Source organism: Aythya fuligula, chromosome 18, assembly GCF_009819795.1.
Source record: "Aythya fuligula isolate bAytFul2 chromosome 18, bAytFul2.pri, whole genome shotgun sequence".
Lineage (NCBI taxonomy): Eukaryota > Metazoa > Chordata > Aves > Anseriformes > Anatidae > Aythya > Aythya fuligula.
Genome location: NC_045576.1, coordinates 6,849,985 through 6,875,421, shown reverse-complemented (window position 1 = coordinate 6,875,421; position 25,437 = coordinate 6,849,985). Strand labels below are relative to the sequence as shown.

Sequence of the window (25,437 nt, the reverse complement as noted above, 5' to 3'; positions counted from 1 at the left end):
GCCAGATGGGGCAGTGGGGTGGAGTGTTTTGGCAGCTAAGGGCACAGCCCCCATGCCTACGGCCACCACAAGGGTCCCCATTTCCCCTGAGGGATGCTGTGCCCCATTCCCATCAGCTGACAAGGGCCTTTTGCTCTAAGAAGAAAAAAAAAAAAAAAAAAAAGTAGAACTGTTTTTTGTAAATTTCAGTTGTTCCTTAAATATACCCTTACATTTACATCAGGTCACATTGCGAGTCAGTCTGACACATGAAAGGGCCGTTTCGCAACGCAGCGCTATGTGCCATACAGATGCGATCAATCACACAAAGCAAATTTCCAGCTCCTACAACTCCCCGGCTCCAGCAAGGGCAAAAGTCAGCCCTGTGCTGGGAGCGAGCCCACGAGCCCTCCCACCCACATAGGGCAGGGTCTTCAAGGGAGCTGAGAGGATCTCAGCCATGGGCCTCGGGAATGAGATCATAACGCCAGCTTCTATGCAAGAGCAAAGCAAGTTCCTGCCCAACCTTTAGCCAAAGCAGGTCAGCCAGGCCGCAAGGCTCCAAAAGGTGTCCCAGTATTTACCTGCACTCACAGTCATGGCATTCACTTGCATGTGGTGGCTGAAGAGCCTGAGACGCTGCAGGTCTGCTGGCCCAGCCTGAGCTCTCATGCAGTAGCACCCAGAGTGGGTAAGGGAATTGTTTGGGGCCAACATAAAGCGAAGAACTGTTCAGGAATGTCTTGCTGAAACAGCCTCTGAACTCTACAAAGATTTTGTAAGCAGCATTGTAAACAGTTTTCTACTAGGCTTTAGCCCCCGGCTTCTAAGGGCAAACCCACAATTTAAACAGACTGCAAAAACAGGGAAAATAGCAACACAAAGTGCCACAATCCCCCCGAGAGGAGAAATTCTTTATCCTGTGTTCAGACAAAGACTGAATGCAGATGGAGTGGCAGAGGCTTCTGCAGCCTCTTTGGTGAGGTTTCCTACCGGGGTGCTCAGGAGGAAGGAGGGCAGCGCGAGGAGCTGCCTCCAGCTGAAGGGAGCCCAGCCTCCGCTGCCTGGGGCTGGAGAAGGGCACGGGGCTCACTGGGGACAGCACGGCGACTGCCCCAGGACAGGCAGGGAGGTGCATTCCAGACCCAGGCTGTTTCCAGACACTCCTGCACCGTGCAGGCTGTGTGCGGGTCCCGGCTGAGCACTGGTCTCCCAGGGCTCGGCCCGTTGGGGTGGCTGGCACGCAGACACCAGAGGTATGTGCAGCACTGCAGCAGGCAGCACCCACCCTTCTCTCCCAGCATGTGAGAGGCTTGACTTGTATCCTCATAACCTCTGTTCCAAACAAAAGTGGCAGAACCATTAAGTAAGACAAAAGCAAATAAAACTCTGGATGGTGAAAGAGCCCGTGTGCGGGGAGGACACACTATTGACCCAATAGGGCAGGGAGCAAAAGTTGCGGTTAAGATCTTGGCTGGAGCCCATCTGGATTGGCCTCATTTGTGGCAACACATCCAAACCCCTGTGCCACACAAGCTCCTTTTCTGCAAGGCACCGCGCGGCGATATTGCAGTGAGATGTACAGCACCAGGCAGCACAAGGACTGCAAGGGTAAACCCCTCTGGGGAGGAGCCAGCGCTCCAGAAGCACTTAGCGATGGCAGCACCACAGCCACTCTCTGCAAAGAGCTCTCTTGCTAATTGAGCAAGCGAAGGCTTTTTGGAAGAAAAACAAATATATTTGCAGACAGCCTAAAACAATAAAGGGAAATTTAAAAGGCTGAACAAAGGGACCGGGAAGTCAACAAGAGAAGTTAAGGAGCAGTTGCCTGCAAACAGGCTGCGGAGGCCGCGCAGCCGGCGAGAACTCGCTGCCTCCATCCCTCCTCGGAGCCAGCAGGCTTTACCTGCCATGGCAGGGAGCGAGGAGGCTCAGCAAGAGGCTGTGGAAATCAAAACGGTGTTTCAGGTAGCAATAAATGACCATAAAAACCCAAAGTGTTGAAACTGAGACCGCTCCTCCAGGAGGAACCAAGCGCTTGGGAAAGCCGAAGCTGCTGGAGCTGAGCCGTGCGGGGAAGCAGAAGGGGCCTGGGACAGGAGGGGGCCACGAAGGCAGCCGTGAGCACGGCAGGAGCTCAAGCCCCCACCTGTCCTTGCCCCAGGGAGCTACAACAACGACCTCTTCCAACCAGAAGGACGCACACCTCACTCTTCCCACAGTTCTGCAGAGCTCCAGGGTGGGGATGTAAAATCCTGACCCCCCGATTTTGTGGTGTGGCTGCGAGGTGATGGTTGGTGATGGGAGCGCTGAAAACAGGCACTCGGCACGGAAGGCCCCAGTGCCCCATTGTGCATTAATACCCTGACTTGCATAATGCAGCAATTAGTCACGAAGAACATGGCAGAGCAAATCCTGTTTTTATAGAAGAGACCTGTGTAGGAGTTGGACATCTTCTCCAACATGCCTCTGATGGATTTCTGAGGAGGATTACGCTGAGATTCTCGGCTTTAAGAAAAAATATGACATGCCTAAAGTGATTTTTTGTACCAATGTTTAAGCAAGATGACTGGGTGCTGAGGTGTGCTTATATCCCTGCATTTCCTTCAATGCCAGAAGAAGACTGGGGCTCTTTAGGACATTCACAGCACCCAGTCCTCAAAAGCACCAAGGGATGGAGCCTGCACTCCCTGCTGTAAAATAACTTGGGGAGATGGGCAGCAGCCTCACGGAGCAGAGTGAGCAGCCCCAACCTTCCCAGGCTCTGGAAGCAATTATTTAATGCAGGAACCCACCTAGATCCTGGTCTCACAGCTAAATGAGATGTTAATTATTCCCTTGATGTTCAGTTCTTCCTGACGCTGTAGTGAGAACTGCTGCCTATCGCATTACTGCAGAGCTTCTGAAGATGTTTCAGTCAAGGGAGTGGTTTGGTCTGCTTAACTCAGACTTTCTCTTTTCACACACCGTGGGCCAGATTTGCGTGGTAAAATCCAGAGTCATTCCTTTGAAATGACATATTTTGTAGATGTTACTGAAAACTACTGGCTCATCTCAACAGGGTTATTCTGGATTTACAGCAATGAAACTAGAAGAAAAAATAGAATTTGCCTGTCATTGGCAACTGGGAGTATCACAAGGTGTGAATTTAAAGCCCAACAGTTATCACCGAATTCCTCCTCAGGTTACAACAGAATTAGAACAGAGACACTCTTCATTTTGGAATAAAATGGCAGGATTTAGAAACAGGTACTCCAGAGTAGCATCTTCTTGGCATTCTGTAACTTCGGAACAGCAAGAGTAACAAAGGAGGTTTAGCAAGATAGCCGCACTACTCTCGCCTTCTGGGCAGCAGAGGAGCTACCTGCCACTTTGTTTTTTTCAAACCCAGTTGACTCTCCTGAAAAGGGTTTCTGTTCATAAATACAGAGCTCACCTGCACCGTTTCCTTTCAGCATTAGCTTTTATTGCTAAACTCTTGATTTATTTAAAATGGAAAAAAAAAAAAGTCTCACAGAAAAGAAAAACAAGCATTTGCGGGAGTATGGCAACGTTTTCCATACATGCTTTCCCCATGAGTCAGGGTCCATCCTATGCACTGACACATCCTGCAGGCTTGCACCAACTTGTGGGGCAAAGCCGTTGGTGAGCACAGCCCAGTCACATGAAAAGCACCGAGAGAGAAACCAAGGGGAACAGCAGGCATCCCAGGAACAACCATGCAGGACACAATTTCCCAGCATTTTTTCCCCCAGGACATCAGTGTGCTGCTACTTTTGCTCAACACTTTGAAAACTTCACATGAACAAGAAGGCAGCTCCCTGGTGTTGGACCCACCAGAGTCTGGAGGAGCTCTAACACCTCTGCAGAAGGTGCAATTACAGCAACCGCACTCAGCGCTGCCCTGTGCATCTTGCAGGGCTGGGACTGGGAAACACAGGCTTGTCTAAGCCTGAGAAGTGATTCAGACTAAGAGGATGTGCACTCAGCACGGCTATTCCTGTAAAACGCCACACCTGGACACATTCATTCTGGAACCAAACGTGACCTGACACTATTTATTTTATCCCTTTGGACAGTTCAGTTTCTTTAAGGGTGGGTTAGGCTAACCCAGAACGGCGCTCCGGTTATTCCACAAGGAGCTATACAGGAGCATGGAGGACAGAATGAGTCCACCCCTGAAATTAAATCCCTCAAAGCACACATTTAGTTGCATGTATTAATAACCAGTGCGTATCATCTCAGTGTCCAGAAGACCAAATGGCCCTTCCAATTTTGACAACTTGGGTGAGTATTTGTGAGTAAGATCTCCTCCCCCAGCATATCATCATCTACCTGAAAGCGAGGCGGTTAGTTTTCAGTGGCTTGGACTGTGATTAGAGGATGGTGTAACTGCCCAAACCCCCTGAATGATCTTAACTAAACTTTGAGGATGAAAAATTAATCACCATAGTTATCTTATTATGCACGACCAGTAAAAAAATCACTTCAAATTTACATAATGCCTAACTGAAATGTATTTAGCAGTCACGTGGAGACTCAGATACTTATTATTATTTATCTCGCCTCTTTATCATCAGGGAGGAACAGGTGATGTTTCGCCATCAAGTTTCAGTGCGAGAGCTCTCGGGCATGGGGATGCGTTGGTGTAGTTCTGCCTTTCCCAATGTACCTGCTCTGGTACACTGCAATATGGCCCGAGCTCACAGCGACTGTTTCTGCTCCTCTCCCCAGAAATAGATGTTTATCAGCATTCTGTCTCCAAAAATACTTTTGCCAGTACTATACAACATATGTTGTATGCTACTAATTAATCTCCAAGTCAGACTTGTGTGAAAACTCCTGTTCTAAGCACTGGGCAGGCTTACACGCAGGTTTCTCAAACAGGCAAGAGAACATGATGGGACAAGAGCTTCCGTGCAGATACCTGCCCTGCAGGTGCTCCCAGAAGAGCCCTGCTTAGCGTCCCCACCGCCTGCACAGCTCCCACCTTTGCCATCACCTCCTTCAGGGGTGGCTCTGACTCCTGCCGTGCCCCTGCAGGGGGACGCACACCCTGTGTAGGCTCAGATGAAGCCGTTGCCACCCCTTGGGTCCCTTCAAGGCACTTGAGGAACAAACTGGGCCTCGAAGCAGCTGCTTGGTGCCAGCCAAGCCCCTGTCCTGCTGCCAGGGTGGAATAACTCCTCTCTACTCTCTGTGCATTGTCTTGACTTCTTGCTGAGGGAAACTTATCCAGGATGTCCTCACGGACCTCTGTGACCTCTCGACCAGTTGCTTTTCCTCTGAGGAGCTCCTCCCTAAGCTCCCAGCAGCTCATGAAAGGAGTCAGGGATACACTGCCATCAAGGGTCTTCTCAGAAACTTTCCCCAATCCTTTCAGCGTGCCCCATCCCCATTTTCTCCCCAGGACACACCCTGAGCACCTCTGCCATGTGCAGAGGCGGTGCCCGGGGCTGGCAGGCTGTGCGCAAGGTGGGGCCCATAAATCACGGCGGGGACGTGCCGCAGCACTTGCTGAGAACAGAGGAGCATATTGACAGGTCTGTCCACAACATCAATATATCAGCCTAGAAGAGATACCCCAAGGTAAAGACAATAACCTGCTTTATCAAATTATCGCCTTAATGAGCCAAGACTGCAAATAAGAGAAAATTGTGTGGGCCAGTGCCTTGGTATGAAACCAGATAAAACAGAATACGGACCGGCATGACCTCTGCCAAACACCGTAGGCTATTTATCCTGATTTTCCTTAAGAATACTTATAACAAACATTGAAATTTACCCAAAACATTTTGAAATCACCCCTCAAAATTAGCCTCCTAAGAAAGTTCGAGAGCATCTGGTTCCCAGTAAACGATCACCTATTGCATTGCCTTTTAAAGCTAGCGTTAGTGACTATGGAAAATGATTGCACCGTGAGAGTCCTTGCTACTAGTTTCAGCAAGAAATTGTTGGCCCATAATAATAACAGCAGGAGATCAGCCTGGATGCTCCTCCCCGGCCCTACCAAAATGACTCCTAGCCACAGGCTGCGTGGCGTAACTTCGCTCCTCATTTCTCCTGACACCAAACCAACCAGTGCGTTGTGCACCCGGAGCTATCGCGCTGCTCTGTGCTGCTGCTGGGAACTCGAGGGGACAGTGTAAGGAATGGGAAGAGTTTTACCATCCCTGGCATCCACCTACTCTGGTGGTTCCTGCCAACCTTTGTATCTGGTGGGAAGCCAGTGCTTTGGGAGCTGCTGTGCATCTTCCAGCCCACGTTCGGTTTCCTTGTTTGGTTCAAATACAGCACTGATGGCTAACGGGAGTCCTCCGTGCTTCTGCCACGACTTCTTATAACAGCTGTCGTTGCATTTCCTCATGACAAAAGGGCAAATTTTATTTAATATGCAATGAAAATCTTTTGTTTATTCAAAGCTAGATTTTCATAATTCAGTCACCACCTTAATAATAGCTGGTTAAAAGGGCAGTGTTTTTGAAAACTAGAAAAAAAAAGTTAAAATGTGTCATTTCAGGACTGTCTAAAAGAAAACAGGATTTCTCTTGAGTTGTCTTCTTAGACATGCTAATGACTTATGACTTTTTCTTTTTTTTTTGAGGAGCAAAAAAGCCATAACAGAAGAGGCTGGAGATCATGTGCAGGGACAATGACAGTGCTCAGAGCTTCCAGATTTTCTGGGCATCTACTAATCTACTGTGTTACTGACAGGATCACCACACACAGGAAGTTTCATTTATAAGTACTTCTTATTTCGGGCCTGTAAGTCACCAAGGCAACAGCATGTGCAGGGACAGCGTCCTGACACCACGCCGGGGACACCCCTGCCAGCCTCCCCTGCCGCAGCAGGCTGGGTGGCATTTCTGAGCCTTTCAAAGTAGAACCCTAAGTGGCAAGGTGACACCATAAAGTAACTTACACACAATTAAATCTCCTCATTTGATAGCCCCGAAAAGCTAAGCCCCAGTTCGTAACTCGCTGGGTGCCTATGCCAAAATGTTACTGGACCAAGGCTTGAGAAAGAAACAAGATCAGGAAGCTAAGACTTCACTTGACCAGAAACGGGGAAGAGATGATGTTAGTCAGTCCAGGATGTATTTATATATCAGTCTTCAGAGAACAGCAATGCTCAGTTGGCCTCCTATGTTTGTATGCCTGGGGAGAGGTTTCCAGTTACACGAATTTATTGCAGGGTGACACTAACAGATCTCATTTCTCGAGAAAGATAATGAAGTCCAGGACTTTCTGGCAAGGAGCAGAAATGTCAGTATGACAAGCTGATCGCTTACTACACCATAACTTAATACATCCTGTGCGTGTTTGGGAGGATGTTTTTGATGAACTAGCAACCTAAATTAGCAAGGAATTCTTAGCATGTGCCTGGTCTTCTCACACGTCAGGTATCAGGATTCACCTTGAGCGGGGAGATCATTCCCCAAGCATGACTCCATTTGCTCTAGCATTGCGATTTATGACTCCAAGGTGCTTGGAGGGATGAGTGGAGAGGTGGGAATGTCCACAATTATTCAGGGAAAGCCGATGCTATCAGACAAGACTGCACCATTGGTCTCCAGATCACACAGCTCTCTTCTAAACAGGACAGCAGAAACAGCAGCCAGCACTGTCTGCCTCTCAATGACCAGGATAAAAAGAAATGGACAGAAATATCTTCTTCTCCAAAATGTTGGAGGACAGTGTTGGAGTGATTTGTAATGTCCAGACAACAAAGTCCTTCTTTTGTAAATCCCTGCAAGAGCAGGAAGTGAGGTTGATTTTTTTGTTTCCAGCAAAGCAAAAGGTTCTGCAGGGACAACTCAAATATTTCAATGGTGGCTCACAGAGGGGTGAAACAGAACAGTTGGCATGAGCCTGTTAGGAGTTTATAACCCCAGCTGCGAAGGAACAGGATAGGTTAGGGCTACTGTTTGTGATCTTATTGTACTCGGATCCTGTTTACAGGACTGGTGAACACAACACCTAGAGAAGTGAAACTGTTTACTTGTAGTAAACTGCTGATGCTCACAGCTTTTGCTCCATGTGCCTCTCGTGTTGCTTTCCCATCCTTCCAAATATAGTCTCCTGTGATAGCCAAGACCTGGAAGGCTTTTAAGCAGGAGCCTCTTCCCAAAGGGCAGCATGCAATGCAATTTGGCCTTTGCATATCACTGGCACTCAGGATATAGAAAGAAATTATCTTTCTGGAGATTAGACAGGAATCTGTACGAACTCAGAAACAGGGAGATTAATTGCTGGAAATATTACCAAACCCGTGTATCATGTGAGGTATATGCTTGTGCGGGGGGTTTCTGTATGCATATGTATCTTTATATAGGAGGCATGGTCGGTGTATGTACATACAATCTGCCCAGAATTTCACAACTTAGCTGGGTGGAGGGCAAAGAAAGCTGCTGTGTGGAGGGAACAGAAGGATGCATCCATTTATTCAATGAACTAGACGATTTGTTAACTTAGGGAATTCTCACATACCTGCTGGTTCAGAATGAGTGCAGGCCAACTGCTTTCAGCACCTGACCCAATCCATAATTCAAATCCTGGTCAACTTTTGTGGCCATGGAAAAGTCCATAGACATCCTTTCTGCTTCCTTGTCTCCAGGTTACATGGATGACTGCAAATCTATAGTTAGTACAGAGAAGGAAGCAAAATAAGTTCCAAGAGGCATATGGAAAGCAGTGACCTGAAGACAGAAAAGAGAGTGACAGACGTGACAGACTGACCTGCAATTTGTCAGTACAGAAAAGGTACCTCAGGTACTGCCAGAGCCCATGAAGCTGCCCACGGACCAAGTATGCTTTGAAAAAAAGAAGCTGAACAAGCAGAGATCAAGGTGACAATAAAACACATGCTCCTCACGTGAAGTACTGAGTGAAATGCTGCTCCACTGAAGTCTGTGGGAGTTTTGCCACTGATTTTAATGGGACCATAGTTCCAGCCTGGTCCTTTATTTCTTCTGTTGACAACTCTGTAAACAGCCTCATGAAGCTATAAAGTGGAAACATGCCCAAGGCGCTGCTAGTGACGAGCTACACTCATGTAGGTGGTCACTAAACTGTAAATAAAGCTGTAACTCTTTGGACTTTGCCCGCAAGAACACTTTTTTCCTGACTGGAAATTCAGGCTTGATAGAGAGCAGGGAGAACACGGTGACTTTTAAAGCCTTCCAGGGCAGACTGACATGGAAGGCCAAGCTGATGCCAGGAATACAAGTAACTGACCTCTCCATCTTAGAAAAAGTCATTTGTGCTCACAAAACTACAGCATATAAAACATATATAGCAAATTATACAAGTACAATTTCTGACACCAGCTGACAAAAGGACATACCAGATAACAGCTCTCTGGGCCTTCAGCTTTTCATTCCTTTCCATAAGGATATTTGCTGGAGATGAGCTGGCGTGGTTTTAGAGTTAGCTCCTGAGCCCACCTCCCAAATTGCTGGGCTTCCCAGGAACCTTCCAAACTCCCAACGGCTTCACAGAGAAGGCAACAAATCTCTTATTTTGCAAGGGAGAGCTGGAGCTCATCAGACTGTTAATTATAAAACTGGGTCTACATTCCTTGCTCCTGCTTGCAGTCTGGGCTTTCTCATGACAAACTCCTCTCTTCTTTTACTCCCCGAAGCGGCACCGCCAGAGCAGCCCGGCAGCTGGGTGAACCCACGCCTGGGCTGAGCCCCGCAAGCTGCTGGAAGGCACGGCTACGTTCAGAAGTCAGGGAACACAAAGGGAGAGGAGAGAGTGCAGCAAAGTTTTGTTTCAAGTTCTAAACAACACAAGTGTCAGTAAGCACATTTTGATACTCTAAAAGCTAGCAGAAAGCCCTGCTAAATAATGAGGTTTGACATGGTGATCCCTGCAATGAGTCTTTCTTCTCTGGTCCATACTGCAAATTCAGGCATTTCTGGTCTGTGTCACTCAGAAGCGCAGTATGGTTTCATGAGACAACTTCACCAGATGTCACACTGACCACGAATACTCCTAGAGCTATTTGAGTGAACCCCCCAGTACAATGCTGGCTGTACAGAGACCTACCCTGAAAGACATACAGGTGTTTGGATCCCCTAATCTGAGCTCCAAATCTCACTTAGAGCCATCTTCGGTTCCTCACGTACCTTTTGATCTAATCCTTGTCCCGACTTGTGTTGGTGATATTGCCACTGGCAACAGGTAGAGTCAGGAATGTAAGAACAAAGAAACACAGGAGAGAGAGAGAGGCCATCAAGGCCATAAAGCCCAGCTTCATGAAGAACTCATGAGCCTGGAAACTCATCTAGATGAGTTCTTCTATCCATTCCTTCTACCCCATCAAATAAAAGTTTTTACATCACCCTGTAAAGACTTGGACAAACACTTTCCATTCAGTGCATGAGTGTCTTTTTGTTTTTCAGGTCATAAAAAGTCACTTATTTTCACGAGTCCAAAACGAATTTATTTTCATCTTCTAGATCAACAGAAAAGGAGATATTGTTAAAACTCATTTTACTAGGTTGATGCTGATTTAAGTTAGCAAGTGCCAAAGTAGCTGACATCTCACTGCCCGGCTTGAAATGATCTATTACACCCGCAAGAGCTCCTCTGATGTCCCTGGCCTTGCACTACAGCCCAGGCCCTGCGTACCAGTCACCCACTGGACATCAGAGGTGGAGAGAGAGCACCCAACTCCTGAACACATCTGCTCATCAAACAACAGAAACACTAACACTGACTTGTACAAAGGAAGATGAAATAAGAAAGGACATTCTCTCTCAGTCCCACAAGACTCAAGATATTACAGCCATAGCTGCCAGAAAGGCAGACAGAAAGAGTAGCATCTCTTACTACTTACAGAGAACGCTATTTTTTCAGTAGCATCTCACGTAAAAGGCCTGTTCCCGTTCCCATCAAAGTTAGGAGCAGAATTCCCGCTGGTTGGCCTATGAATCAGGCCCACTATATATTTTAAAAAGTTAGATCAGCAGCTTTCAAAGTCTCTGGAGCTTTTTCATGATGCTGCCTAATTAATTCAGAAGCAAATAGATTATTTCTCAGGAGGAGAAAAGCAGGAATTATTTAAAAGCTGCCTTTAGGCAAACTACCAGGGAATAAGAAAAATGTAACTACTGGTTATGTCAGATTTCATTTTCCAGATCAAAAATCAGTGTGTCAGCTCCTTTTCTTTGTTGTGATTCTTTAAAGGTGCAATGGGGATCCTGCATATGCAGGGGAAGGTGCTCCTTCACAGAGCAATGCAGCTCCCAAGATCTACATTTCACTGTACTTCCCCCGCTAATAAATATCTTCTAAATGGGGCTATGTGGGGGAGGGCAAGGAGTGAAGGAGCACAAAGACAAAGGTGCTTTCCCCTCTTCTCCGAGTTTCCTATGCATGGGGTAAGAAAGCTTTTTGCACATTGAATTGTGCAATGCAAGTGATATTATGGGCCAGTTATTTGACATTTCAGTGGCACATGACTGTAACCCCTTAGCCTAACTTCTGCATAAAAGAGTAATAAAATAATCCTTATCCAAAGTTGGGCTTGGGGGGATAGCAGAGCTGCTGATAAAGTTCCACAGAAGGTCGGCAACAGGGCTTGAATTAGTCAAGGTCTTCTGCTCTTCCCTGCTGACAAATGCCACCTCCAGTTTTGTGGTCGCTGTAGCTTGGCACAGATCTGCTGAAGCAACTGAAACTACACCTGTCTGCACCAGTTCTGGTTTTGGCCTGGAAGGGTGGTAAATGTTTTCAGAAATTGTGGCTGGAACATCAGAAGACCAGAAAGGCATTGAACACCCAAGTCCCAGTGGAAGTCAGTAAACCCAACTTCCATTCTATCCCTTCAAACACGCCAGCTGAGATGAGAGTGATAGGGGAGCTCTCTCCTGTTAATACATCACGTACTGGTAATTTAGAAAAGCTTACTTTGTATTAGCTCTGCGTGTAAGAGGTTTGTGCTTCTTAATCCCACTTAAGCCTTTTAAGACACTGTGTTTTTTAATTCAAGGTTTTACAAGGTGGGGTGTTAAACCCTGTCCTACACAAAGAAGAAAATGGGGCAGGCTGGAGGGCAAAGGACCCTGTGAAAAGCACAGCAAACCGAGCATGGGGCAAAATGCTTTGGGGACAGCTTTGTGGCCTTCGTGGGCAGTGGTGAGGACTGGAGGGCCCAGCACAGCCCGGCTGGATCGTGCTGGAGTGAGCGGAGATGCTGTGGAAGGGAGGCTGCTGGTGGGGCAGCAGCTCCAAGCGGATGAGAGCCCAGGATATCCCCCCCAAGGCACTGCATGCTAACTCCAGCGGCTGCAAGACAAACGCACCATTTCAGGCATGGAGCAGCCAGATAAACAATAGGGGGAGAAAAGCATCTCACCAAACGTCTTTTATGCTTGGCGATATTTTTTCTAATTCACTGCAATACAGCTGCACAGGCGCTTCAAAGCCGATTCGCGCTGCTGTGCCCCAAGGATGTGGGAATCATTCCTATGCAACAGGGCGAGCAAAGGCCTCTGCATTATTCAGTCCCGCTACACTGTCAGCCTTGTTGGTTCTCTCTGCACACAGAGCAAATTTCACCCAGAGCAATAAAAGCCCAGCTTCTGGAAACCACTAGGCAGGAATAAGAGCGCGTCTTTGCGGCACCTCCCGGCTCCCAGCATCGCTGAGGCGATGGCTGCCGCTCCCCTGCCAAGGTCTAGGTTTACGGGGAACTCTGCTGCTTTGCTGCCTTTGGGTTTTGGGGTGCGGGGTGTGAAACGAGATTTTTGAAAACCTTTAAATATTCAAACTTGGGCTTAGCCAGTCAGATTCAGAAAGCACTTAGAAAACACGAGCATTTGAGAGGGCTGGCTCAACCTCCTGTTTTTCTGGGATGCCCTCCAGGTACCTGAGGACTGTAAAGCAGAGAAGAGGGGAGAGTCAATAATTCACGCTTTTACAGGACAAAATTCAGATAAGCCTGAGCAAACCAAGCCAGCCATGCACTCTGCTGGGGCTTAGCTGCTCCAGTCCTTAAATATATTTGGCTGACGGCTCCTTTGAATTCTAAAGGAAAATTAAGAAGCTTGCTGTTTTAAGAGGTTTTGCAAATCTCCTTCCTTTAATTCTCCTCATGTACTCTGTATGGGTGTGTTCTCATTACAACTAGGAAAGACCTGAAGATCTTGTTTCCAGGCTCTTCAGTGTGGGGCAGATTTGAATTCAAGTCACAGGAATGTGAAAACAGAAAAGCGAACACTGAAGGATTTCCTTACTCACCATTCTCTCCCTAGTCCTGACTTAGGTCTTGGTGACTTTCCTGACTCCTGTATCTTTTTGCAACTACAGTGCTAAAATTGTATTTGATGTGAAAATACTGAAGACAAGATATTTACAACATTTCTTCATAGAGTCACCTATATTTGAATGTACTTGCTGCCTGGGCCTCAGGTGGCCTTGAAGAAAACACAGAGCTTGCTTAACACCTGCAGAGTCAATAGGATCATTTCTGATTATGGTGGGCTTTAGATCTCAAGTCCATACAACAAAGCAGCTCCTGTGGCGGTCAAGGTGAGTGCTGTGACTCCCGTCAGAGATGGCAGGGAACAAAGGACTGAGCCCCGTGGGTGTTCAGCTTTTGTGCAATTTGCAGCCCCTAAAAAATCTCAAACCTCCTTTGGAAACATCACACAGGCAAAGTGCTCTGCAGAAAAATGAGCTGTGCTCAGCCACTTCCTATGTGTCCTCCCAGGAAGTCTGGGGTGGGATGGGGAGAGGGAAGAGCAGAGGACATTACTGGGCCATGCAGCTTCCAGCTTTCATCAAAAAAGAAAGAAAAGAAAAAAAAAAGAGAAAGGAAAAGAAAAAGAAGAAGGAAAAAAAGGGGGAAAAAAGGCACTCTGAGAGGAGACCCTCATTTAGTCACTACTGTGGAAGCCTTGGAGTAGTCTAAAGGAGATTCTGATGTGGCCGTCTACTTACGATTACTTTACAGCCTTCATAATGTTCACAGCAAAGTAATGCAAGCAAGGACTCATTTCTGTTACATTCAAGAAAGTGTTTACGTTGGCAGAAAATGTATCTCTTCAAAGCCTATTAATGCAGCATTACAAAAGACAGAACAGTAAGTTACTCACACTGGAGCTCAGACCTGTTTACTTGGATGAAAGAAATGGTTAAGGGCAACAAAGGGTGCAGCAACATCTGACAGACCAATGCGCTGAGCCCAGTCCTGCAAATGCTTCCTCCTATGACGAGGCCAAAAATCCAGCTCAGATGATACTAATACACACGGCAGCTCTGTTATTTCTAGCTGGAGCTAGGAATAAAACTGATCAGGCCATTTGTCAAGGTGCAGCCATGCAAAACACAATGGCAGAAGCTTAAATGAAACGTAAATAAATAACATTGCCATTAATTTGGGGGGCTGCTTTAGCCACATATTGGCAGTCACACTCACTGAGCAGAAAATGGCTGGGTTTTAATAGGCTCTCCAGAGAGTGGTGGACAGCAGGGATACTTCAGAACTGCTTTTTAGTATTTTATCAGTCGCAGTCTCCCTTGGGTGGCTTCGGGACTGGCCACACGAGGACATGGACGCTCGGGCTGCCTCCAGGCAGGACAGCTCGCTCCAGCAGAGCTTCTTCGCGTGTGTGAATGTGACCGTGCTGCTCTCAGCAGACAGCCGCAGTGTCTCCGTCCCACATTCCTGACACCAGGACACCACTCCCATGCTGGGATGTGCACGGCGCAGCCATCCAAGCATGTTGCGTGGAGCCAGCCTGAATAGGAATTGCCGGCACTGAGCCAGAGCTAATAAGGCTGGCGAGACCTGAGCTGACTCCTGCAGTCGGGAGTGCAGGGAGCCAGGTCAGGCCCAGCGCTGCACCAAGGCACTGCCCTCACCCAGAGCCCGGAGAGCTGGGAGACACGGCACACAGCGGAGCTCAACGCCTGCAGAGCTTATTTAGCACCAGCTTATATCCCACAGAGCTGCCTGTGTGTTTTATATTGCTCTTCCCAGGACTCCCATTAGCCAGTTTCTTTCTGTACCCAAACCACCCTGGCCTCTAACACGCAAGGGTGAGCTGACTGTTTGAAATTAATTCATAAAAACCTGAAATACTCCGATGAGTTACAACCAATCCACAGTGCAACACTTTACAGCCAGATGGTTGGGCTATCACGACCATCTAGTCCGATCTGCTGATTAACGCGGGGCACAGCAGTCCCTACAGCGGCTTGCTAGGATTAGCTCTGAGAGCTCTTAGTCAACAAAGTACCGAGCCAGCCTCGTTCCCCATCACGCACACGGTGAGTTGAGTAGTGCAGTTGAGCAGGACGGGTCTTTTCCCCTTGTAGACATCGCTGCCACACAAGGCTCAAGAGGTGCTGTGGATATTGAGGCACTGGGAAGGCAGTGGGAGCTGTGGAAGGGCACCAGCTCCGCGAACCGGTGCTGAGCTCTTGCTGCCAGCTCCCGTTGGCAGGGGGCTCAGTCCCGAGGTCCTGCCTCGGTTCCTAATGAAATCGAGTGGAGTTTTGCTTAAGTAAGGGCTGAGTCAGTCATGAGTCAGGATTTGTGGACTTGGCCCAAAGCACACATACATTTAAAAATAATTGCCTGGAGTGCTTGGATAAGTTTTCAGCAACACTGGGGAGATGTGAATAATTTTGGTCCAGCAGGAAGATCAAAGAACGCTGAAAACATCCATGCTACCCAGCCTCGTGGGCACTGTCCAGCCCAACCACAGGAGCTGTTTGCTTCCCACGGTGAGAACCTCAACCGATGGGTGTCAAAGAGTGAAATCATAGCTGCTCTTTGATGTATTTATATGGGTGGAGATTCCAGGTCATGCAATGAAATGGGATTACTCACACCCTTTTGTTCCCAAGGATTAAAGCCTCTATCTTCATATTCTCAGCAGGAATATCATAATGTTTTGGGAGAGAAACCCTAAGATCTACACCAGTTATACACTACTGTTCTTTTAAATATATATGATATGTGGTTAGCCTTCAGGATAGAATACAGTAACATAAGAGCAAACAAATGAAGTAACAGTAAAGGATGGAGCATGACTGTGAACAACTGAGTACAGTCTATCGGTATGGGCCCAATCTTTTTTTCCTCACTCCCACGGAGCACTCATCACTTGTAATCATATGGGAAAACTGCACCAGCAAAATAATGTATTGTTAATATTCCTATGTTGATTCTTTGCTGCCTGTGATATCTTGCCCTAGCTTGAACAGCCCCAGGCACACCTATTACGCTCATCCAATGGAGACAGTTCCTTGGGGTTTGAAGGTAATGAGGAGATCTATTAAAGTGTTTGCCTGTTTGGTACCAAGTTCGTATCTTAAACGATGAGCATGACCCCGACACACAAAGTAGCTTTAGAAACAGGAAGAATAACTCAAGTTAACAGGTATCAGCTGCTCTGTAATAACTGTCTTCATGCTTGTTCTCACCCGTTGGCAAATACAAAGTAAGCCAAGGTAGTTTTCCCCTTCCACACAAAAAAAAAAAAAAAAGGAGGGGGGGGGATAGCTACATTGCATTTACTGGGGGTAGAAGCGTGAACAAGGCAATTATGGTGAAGAACCTGACAGGCAGGAGCTTGTTATGCTCTAGTAACTTGCCTGTACGTCACAGCCCTCAGTGCGTGCAAGGCTCAGAACCAGTGTAATTGTAAAGTGGGGACAGAAATATAATAACACTGGGCAGACAGGTACAGAACCTCAGCACTCCTGTCGTGGGTCACGTAGGCAAACCCTAGTGCTATATATTGAACTCATGAGAAGCCATCTGGCATTACAGTACCTGACTGTCACTTACACATAGAGGTACATTAGCAGCTCGGACACGCTCCTGTGCTAAGTGGAGGAAGAGCTCAGTGCTACAGTGTAGAGGATCTGAGACAGTGGAAACAGTGCTTCACTTTGGGACTGGATAAATAGATATTTCTGTGGCAGCCCATTCAGAAACCTGGCATGTTTTCCTTCCAACCAAACAGTTTTTATCTTGTGTCTCAATTATTTGTTTCAGTGACATCCTATTGTGATCAGTCCCAGCTAGCTAGAAGATGTATGAAATAAAGAAGCTATTAGGACTAATTAGCATTACTGGCCTTCAGCAGGTGCTGTGAACCACATGCAGAGTGCTAGGTGCTGTACGGGTCACAGCAAGGAGCAGCCATGCCTCACAGAAGATGCAACTAAAGTGAGCCATGTGTATGAGCAATACGCCAGTTCCCAGGCTTAAAACATGTCTTACAGTACCTATGTGCTTCTCAGTTGTTTAACAGATCTGACCTTAACCACAACTTATATAGGATTTTACCAATAGCAATGACAAACCACATAAATATAATTTCATTCCCCATGTCAAGCCATTAGGTGAGCATCCTGTCTCCACTGCAAAAGAACACGATGCCTAGTGCTGAGAACACCATGTCTAATGCTCGCAGTAGCAAGGCAAAGCATAAGAAAGTACCTCAAGCACACTCTGAAACAGAGAAGGCAAATCCCAGTTAAAGATTATTACATTTATAAACCCGTATCATGACTTTATGACACTAGCTGGGTTTTGTTTGTTTTGTTTTTAATGCTTGAGCATGATGGCAGCTTGGTAAAGCACAGAACATGTTAGAGAAAGCAGCTGAAGAGGCACAGACAAGGAGCTGCAAGCAATGAGAACAGCACATCACGCAGCAGCCATGCCATGAGCACTTTAATCACTATTCAGGATTTTGCAGACATATCTAAGAGAACCTTAATAGGGGATTTCATGCTCTGTTCCTTCATTGGACAACCACAAATTGCACTCATCTGCCATCAGAGCAGACCACTGACCATAGGCTCAGAAAAATGCTTTCACAGAGATCCCAAAGAGAGCCTCTCCCTCATCCTGCCATTACTCGGTAATCAGCATGACCCAGTTGGGACTGAGAGGGCCAAGGACTTGCAAAAGACATAAGCACATGCTTAAGACTGAGCACAAGAACAGTTCTAGTGAAGTGAAGCACATTTATGGGTGATTTCACAGAGTTGGGCTGAACTCTGCAACTGCTAGGCATTTCTGCTGATTGCATCTGCATCAATAAAAGGATTGTTTCGCTAACAACTATCAGCTGGGTGTTACATGGAAGGGAAAGGTGAAGAGATGAGAAATCAAGAAGGAAAGTTGGTTGCTGAGGGAAAATCAGGGACTGAAGAAAGACTTCTTGGCTCTTCAAACAATTACAAAACTTCCCCAGCTCCCCGAAGGGAGAGCTCAAGCGAGCTGCCTGTCATAGTTGTGACTGTAGTGTTCACAAAGGTCAGCCTGGCCACAGGAAAACACAGGCACAGCCAAATGCCAGGCATTTGTTTGGCTTTAAGAGTCACTTACTGCTTTAAAAACTGCAAATGACATGCAGCACAAAGCAGGAGCACACCAGGACTTGTGCAGGGAGCACATGGGAAGCTGCCTGCATGTGTGGGTCAGGGCTCCTGACCTCACCCATTGCCCAACCCGGCCCTTGGAAAAGTCACCGAAGTCTTAGTGCCTTCAGAGAGGTTAATCAGTGGTGGAGGACGGGACAAGCCAAGTTCCTCATCTGGGAGGTGGCACTAGGACCTCACTAGCAGGGCCAGCACTCGCAGGATTTGTTGGTTATTCCTGGTCTGCTGGACAACTGCAGATAAAAGCTCAATTCCTCAGTCTCCCCCTGTGTAAAATGGGGTTAATGGTACTGACCTTTTGTGAAGCACAACTGGACAGACATATTCCCCTATTTCAGAAGGCAGGTAACAGAAGTCTGCCTGATGTATATTTACACACTTTATGGCCCAAATGGCTTTCTGTGTGTGAGCTGTGTGGTATCATGGTGCTGCTGTCTCCCCTGGGCTCTGCAGAGCACCGCTGCAGCACAAATCAGCAGTTAAATGAACGCACACCGTGTGTCAGGATCTGAACTATTGCATTCAGTCAGTTATTGGAAGGGTGACCAGACTGCAACAGAAATTTCTTCTTCTCCGAGGGCAGGCAGCCAAAAGACCAGCGTTTACCAAACAATGTGCAGACCGAGCATCCCAAGCATTCCTCATGGGAAGCGTCAGCCTCTGCTCCAGCCCGTGTGTGACAGGGAGCGCGGGGGGCAGGCCAGGGCGGCCCCACGCCACCACCCTGAGCCACGGGGAGCACACTTGGATCGCTGAGCCCAGAACCAGGCCCTTATGTCCCATAAGGGCACCCAGGGTGTCTGCAGGCAGACGGGTGCTCTGAGCACGGCCCCTCTCCGCATGGTTTTTCAAAAGTTTTTCTGTCATATTTTTTAAATCTTCACTAACCGCTTTGACCCCTCAAGCCCTTCTGTCCCCTCATCATTTTTACATACCCGAGGTCAGGTCCTGTGAGCACACAAAGCCTGCCCTGGAAGCCCGATGGCAGGACTGAGGCGTTGGGCCCAGCGACGCGCTGAGGGGACGCCCGCAGCGGGGCGATGGCGGCGACCCTGCCTGCCTCAGCCGGGCCCGAAAGCTCCAGCCCCGGCCCCGTGCGAGCCCCGAGGTTAAAACAACCGGGCTGGAGGCGAGGGGCTCTGCGGAAAGGCCTCGGGCTGAGCCCTCGCTGGGTGCGGGGAGCCCCCGCAGCGCGGGGCCGGGCCGGGCCGCCAGGGGGAGCGCGGCGGCCGCCCCGCGGGGCCAGCCCGGGCCGGGGCCCGCAGCCCTCAGAAGGACCGAACCGGCCGGGCCCGGCGGCGGGGGAGGGACGGGCACGGATCCACAGGTGTGTGTCTGTGTGTATTTGTGTGTATTTGTGAGTGTCTGTGTGTATTTGTGCAGAGGAGTGTGTGTGCACACACTCACGCGCTAACGCAGATACCTACGATCTGCCCTTTTTTCCCCCTGAGGGCATTTTATTGTTTTGTTAATTCCCAGGGTATAATCTGTTTTGCATTAAGTGGGATGTTAAGCATCTAATTGTCAAGTGCTGATAAGCCATGGGAAATTTTATGACAAGATAGGCATCAGCTGAATGGAGATAAAACGCGTCAGATGGCAAGGTGAGATTTCCAGGTGAGATCAGGCTGCCTACTTGTGAATACCAGAACTGAAGGCATGCCAGGCTGATCTGCAGAAATGCTACAGGTGGAAATGGACAAATTGAGGATTTACAGATCAAAATCTGCTACCACCAACTGCTCCGCATTCCCAGCTGTGCGTGGCATTGATGGTGTGCACCTGGACTGATGGCATCTGTGGGGAAAGGCCGCAAGCTTCAGCATTTGATGTAAAACCTGTCATTTACACCTACAAGTACCACAGCACCTATAAATACTGTCAAGCACCCGTAAGTATCACAGCATGGACGCTAAACATGTTTTTCTGCCCTCTTTTATCTCTTTGAATCAGGCAGAATTTGCAGCATGGCCCCAGCCTGACGGCTGCAGTCTCAGAGCCAGTCCCTTGCCGTCCAGCCCTGCCGTGTGTAGTTCATGCCCTTGTAGATGAACATCAGACACGTTTGCATTTCAAACTGAGCTTATTGTCAGCCCAAGTAATTGCTTGATCGTATGAACAGTAGTGTTACCTTGTGCTTCCTCCTGTATGCGTCACACCATCTCTTAATGTAGGCAGTGAAGTCTCTGAGTAGAGACCCTTCTTCTGTCTGCTGCAGGGCCCCCAAGGCTGTGTGACTCTCAGTGTGCACCATACATCTAGTATCAACATCCAATATTAGGTTGTTACAGGCTATCCTGGGTCCCGGTCCATTGGTTTTACGATTAAAAGTCATCAGTTGTCAGTAAACTGTTGTCTGGAGCAGCACAAACAGAAGGGGAGGAAAATGTGTCCACTCTGCACCGGCTCTTCAATAACAGCTCCTCCATCAGGCTCAGCGTTGCGTCAGCTGGGTCCTGCTTATCTCTGTGACCTCCTGATACTTGCTGCTCTCTGTCATGATTTTGGAATGGCAGAAGTAGATGCAGAGATTGGGTTTTGTGATGCTAACAGACTTTGAGCCTTTTAACCTCAAGTACTATTTGTTTTGCTTGGCACTTCCTCTACAAGCGAACAAGAACGGGGCTGGCTCTCCGGAGCAGAGCTGTGGTTAGCTGCTTCCGACCAGAGCCTGGAAGTGACAGCACGCCTGCCTCTAGCCTGTCCCGCAGATCTCTGATGGCCCTGGCTGGGGAAGTTGCACAGGTAAAAGAATTTACACATGCTCTGAACTTAGTGAGCACACTGGGAGCTAGAGAAGAGGAGAAAAACACTCCTCTGGCAGAGGCCTCTGGCACTGGAAGTGTCAGGGCCTTTAATTCCTTAAACCAAACTTTAGACATCACCCTGCGCTGTTGCTCACCCTGTGCTATCACCTAACCCTAGCCAAAATGATGCTAATTTCTGACTGTTTCATACCCCTCTGCACAGCTGGGAATGGTCATGGCAGGTACCACCCAGGGGCATTTCAGGCCCCAGGTTATTTCATCTGCATTAGCATTTATTTCTCTCAAGCGGCAGCACCTGCTGCTGATGGACTCAAAAACAGCCCTCGTGGGGCACCCAGCTGCTCCAAAACAAGCACCCAGCACCTCCTGTCCATACATTAAATCACGCCAGCACAGAGGAGGCGTTCACGCCCCAGCTTAGTGTGCTCCTGGGCTGCTGAAACTGAGGTTTTCTTGGCAGGTCCCATCCTCAAGAAGTTTTGCATTAAATGAGTGTCCATTTAGTGAATGCTAAACTCATCTTTTCCTCCTCTCTGGACTGCCCTGGCAATTTTCTCCTACTCTCCGGAGACTGGTTGGAATTTCTGTCCTATTTACAATTCTCTTTATTTTTTCTAAAAGATGGCTATTTTCAGGTCCCTGAGATTCCCTGGTTATTCACTGTTGAAAAGCAACTGCCAGTAAGCTTGCTTTTTGTTCTGAATAAGCAGCTTTTTTTCTTTTACTTTCATGTGTATGTGTTGTTTTTGTTTTTGTTTTTGTTTTTCCCATTTCTGCTACAGAAAGTGGGAGAGGAAGTCAAGGAAGCATTTTTTAAATGCTTCCATGTATTTTAGGGACAAAAGCAATTGTCACTTCAGAAAGTATTTTTATGAAACATTCACTGCATCGCTTCTCAGGTGACTCTATTATGCACAGTGCTGCTGCAGGCAAGGTAACGACAAAAACCGAATTACACTGTATGTAAAATTAAGCTCATATTCCCAGCTGCACCAGAGCTGCCTTCAGTTGGGGCGTGTGACAGCCCTGCCTGCAACTGGCCGCTGGTGACTCAGCAGCCGCTGGTGACTCAGCACCCCCAGCACCGGGGGAAGTGCCTCCAGCAGTTCTGACAAGAGCTGAATCAGGCCCTAATTGCATTTTAGCCTTGTAAGTGAAACACTCTTCTGACAGCTGCATTTTGCAGCTCCAAGTCAGTTTTTGTATCTGCTCTAAACTAGCTTCACCTGTCTTTTTGTCAGAGACAACATTTCCCCACTGGCTTCTTGACCCAAAATGGATTGAATTTCAGCACTGGAATTATTTCAGCTCAGATCTTGTGTGTGTTGCTTGCAATTACTATAGGGATCTGAGAGACTTTTGACATGAAATCCTTTGGCTCCAAATCAGCATTTACAAACACAGAACTTTTTTTTTCTTTTTCTCTCTTCTCTTTTTCTCGTCTTTTTTTTTTTTTCTTTGCCTCAAGGTGTAATGTACATTCTTTGGGTCAAAAAAAGCCATCTACTGCTATTAGGACTTCTAGTACATTGTTATTATATCATTTAACATGAGATCAGGCGCTGCCACAGCGAGTTTAACATGACATGTTTACTGATTTGAAGCTGTCCCTGTGCTGGCTGATGGATCACCCCGTGCGCTGTTCCCTCGCTACAATTCCCAATTCTCCCCATTTACATGCAAACCAAACCTTGCTATCCTAGGTGGTTTTTTTACTGTCAAATAAAATATCTTAGAAATACCTAAGTGCCTGCCAAGCTGTAGCTATTGTAAAGCGCTGTTGCTCCATTAACTAAACTGTTAGAAAGACTTAATCAATTCAGCTGACAAGGCAATCTCTTGCTGGCCTTCCTTTCACAGTAAGCCCTCTCCTAGCCCTGTCCCAGTGTGGTGGAGGTGTATGCTGCTTCTCAGACCTTTGCCAGCTTTCTCTAGGATGAAATTCCTAGTGGTAAAGGAAGCTTGTTAAAAAATGTGAGGGGGAGGGAAGAAAAATTTTCAGTTGCTTTATAACTAAGATTCTCTGCTTTGTTGCCCCTGACGTTTCTGGCCGCCTGGCTGCAGCCCAGCTCTGTCTCTTCCCCACGTCCCACCTGCGGGAAGCCCACGAGGAATGGCTCGACACCCCTGAGCCAGCTGTGCCCACAGCTCGAGGGCAAAGTCCTGTTGCAGCACAGGCACCTGAAAGCCACACGTGATATCTGGAGGAGACGTCCTCCTGAGTTACTGACCACCTTTTGCCCTGAATGGAGGTCACCACACACTTGGCATCAGTTTTTGCACTGCCAGGGCTGCCCTTGGTGCAGACGCCAGCCTGGCCGTGCCGTGCCGATGCCAGCCACTCGGCACGTATGTGGGAAAAGCACAGCACACCCACACTCAGAGTCACAGGCTCCGGTCCCAGCTGAGTCAACTCAGCCCCTTATTTTCGCAGAGAAGATATGAGGAATCTGATTGAGCTTATCACGTGTGTACGGGGCAGGGAGTGGCTCCTTGGCTTCAAAGAGCAGATAAGGCCATCAAAGTGATTGCCATCTTTAAACACTGCCTACTTACTCACCAGACCTGAGCTCAGTGGATTCAGACTCCAAGCCTCTCACTCCAGTAACCCAGCGGATGAGTTTGATGCTCCTCTCAGCTTGCAGTGTCAGCGCCGCCCTGGGGAGAAGAGAGTCATTCCTACTTTCTGCTTATTCATCAGCAACACCTTGGTTAGAAGCTTTGCCCTGGGACACAAAACTGCCTCGTACAGATTGCCGGGGGACCCTGAGCCCCTGGGATGGCTGAGGGTGTCAGGCTGCCAGCCTGGGAGCAGGATCTGCCCCCCCTTCTGCTACATCACACCGACATGTGGGAAGTAAAGGAGCTGTGTTAGGACACGGTGTGGGGCTCGGCTGTGAAGACAGCCACCTAGGAAGGAGTCCTGTTTGATCCCAGGGGCCCATTCCTACTGCACAAGTGGAAAGGAAAAGCAGGATGGCAAGTTCCCCGCCCTGGGAGACACCACCCTCACAGGGAGCCGGGGTGCCAGCGGGGAGGCAGAAGTGGATGCAAACAAAGTGAACTCTCATGGTTGGCTCAGGGCAGGAGCAGGGACAAGATGATCATCTGCCAAGGGCTCTGCTTCTCCCAGCACCACCTCGCTGGGACTCAGATGGAAAGAATTTCACTTGCGGGCAGGAGGGCAAGTCAGATACAGTATCTCAGCACACTACCCCACCCTGCGCTAGGCTTGTCCTAGGTTTTGATATGCAGTGTGCAAATCTGGAATGCATTCATAAATAAATGTCAAATTCTCAGATGTATTGTCAGCCTTAAAGAAAACTTGCAGACTTAATTAAAAATCCCACTCTTTCTTTGACTCATGACCTGAGTCACATCTGCAGCCTTGCTGCATTTTGAACATGTAACACATGCAGAGAAATAGTCGGTACTTAGCAACTTCAAGAAGCCAGTGAGACGATTGCTCTGGTGTTTGAGAAAGTCGTCTGTGAGCTGTGGCAACAGAGGTTCAACACCTCTGAGGCATCCCTGTGCAATACACTTGGAAGTGATATGCAGAGAGCAGTTTATTTAAATCACAAGATGCCATGAATCGGCTCCCATGGTTCTTACCCAATCACTAGATTTTGCTGCATTTCAGATATTTTCCTGCATCAGACGACAGCACAGACCCACAGGGATCCAGATGCCCAGCAATAAAAATCTCCTCATAGTGGGCTGACACAGGAGACCCCTGGAAATAAATTCCACTTGTTCCAAGATTCCCATCCCTGACAGCTGGGTTTGGGCATCATATCTGACCCCGGGAAGGCAGCCTGGTGCTCGAGGTAGAAGAGAAGGCAGCTCTGACCATTTACCTGCCGGGACACTCCAGGTTGGCCATTTCCCCTTTCCTTCTGGCCTCAGAGCAGCAGCTGAGGGCTGCAGGCAGGACCCTCACTGCTCCACACATCAGCTCAGGTCGTGCTCGCAGCCACTGCTGCCCCGCTGCTCGCCCTGACCCCCTGCAGCATCTGCCCCACTTGAGCAGGACGAGAGGCGCTCCGGGATCTCAGCCCTGCCACGACTGATGGAGGCAATGAAACCAGCAGAAGGCACCTTGCCCTCACACACACGGGATGCACTTGCCGGCGCTGTCCTGTGGGAAGGCTTCATCCGAACCACACCAAAGCCCACCACTTCCATGGGCTCAGGACAGGATCTGTCTCAGAGTCTTCCCTTTCCCAGGGCAAGCTCGTTCTGGACCCGTTTTGGCTTGTCACAAAGC

At 48.2% G+C, this 25,437-nt stretch overlaps 1 long non-coding RNA gene across 1 annotated transcript in view; it reads right to left on the bottom strand.

Annotated features, from left to right (window-relative positions):
* The window catches only part of LOC116496588, a 57,271-nt gene that overhangs the window by 16,605 nt on the left and 15,229 nt on the right, over window positions 1–25,437 (bottom strand). The window contains exon 2 of the long non-coding RNA XR_004254032.1: window positions 23,728–23,825. This is a non-coding gene — a long non-coding RNA (uncharacterized LOC116496588). The remainder of the gene's footprint in view (window positions 1–23,727; window positions 23,826–25,437) is intronic.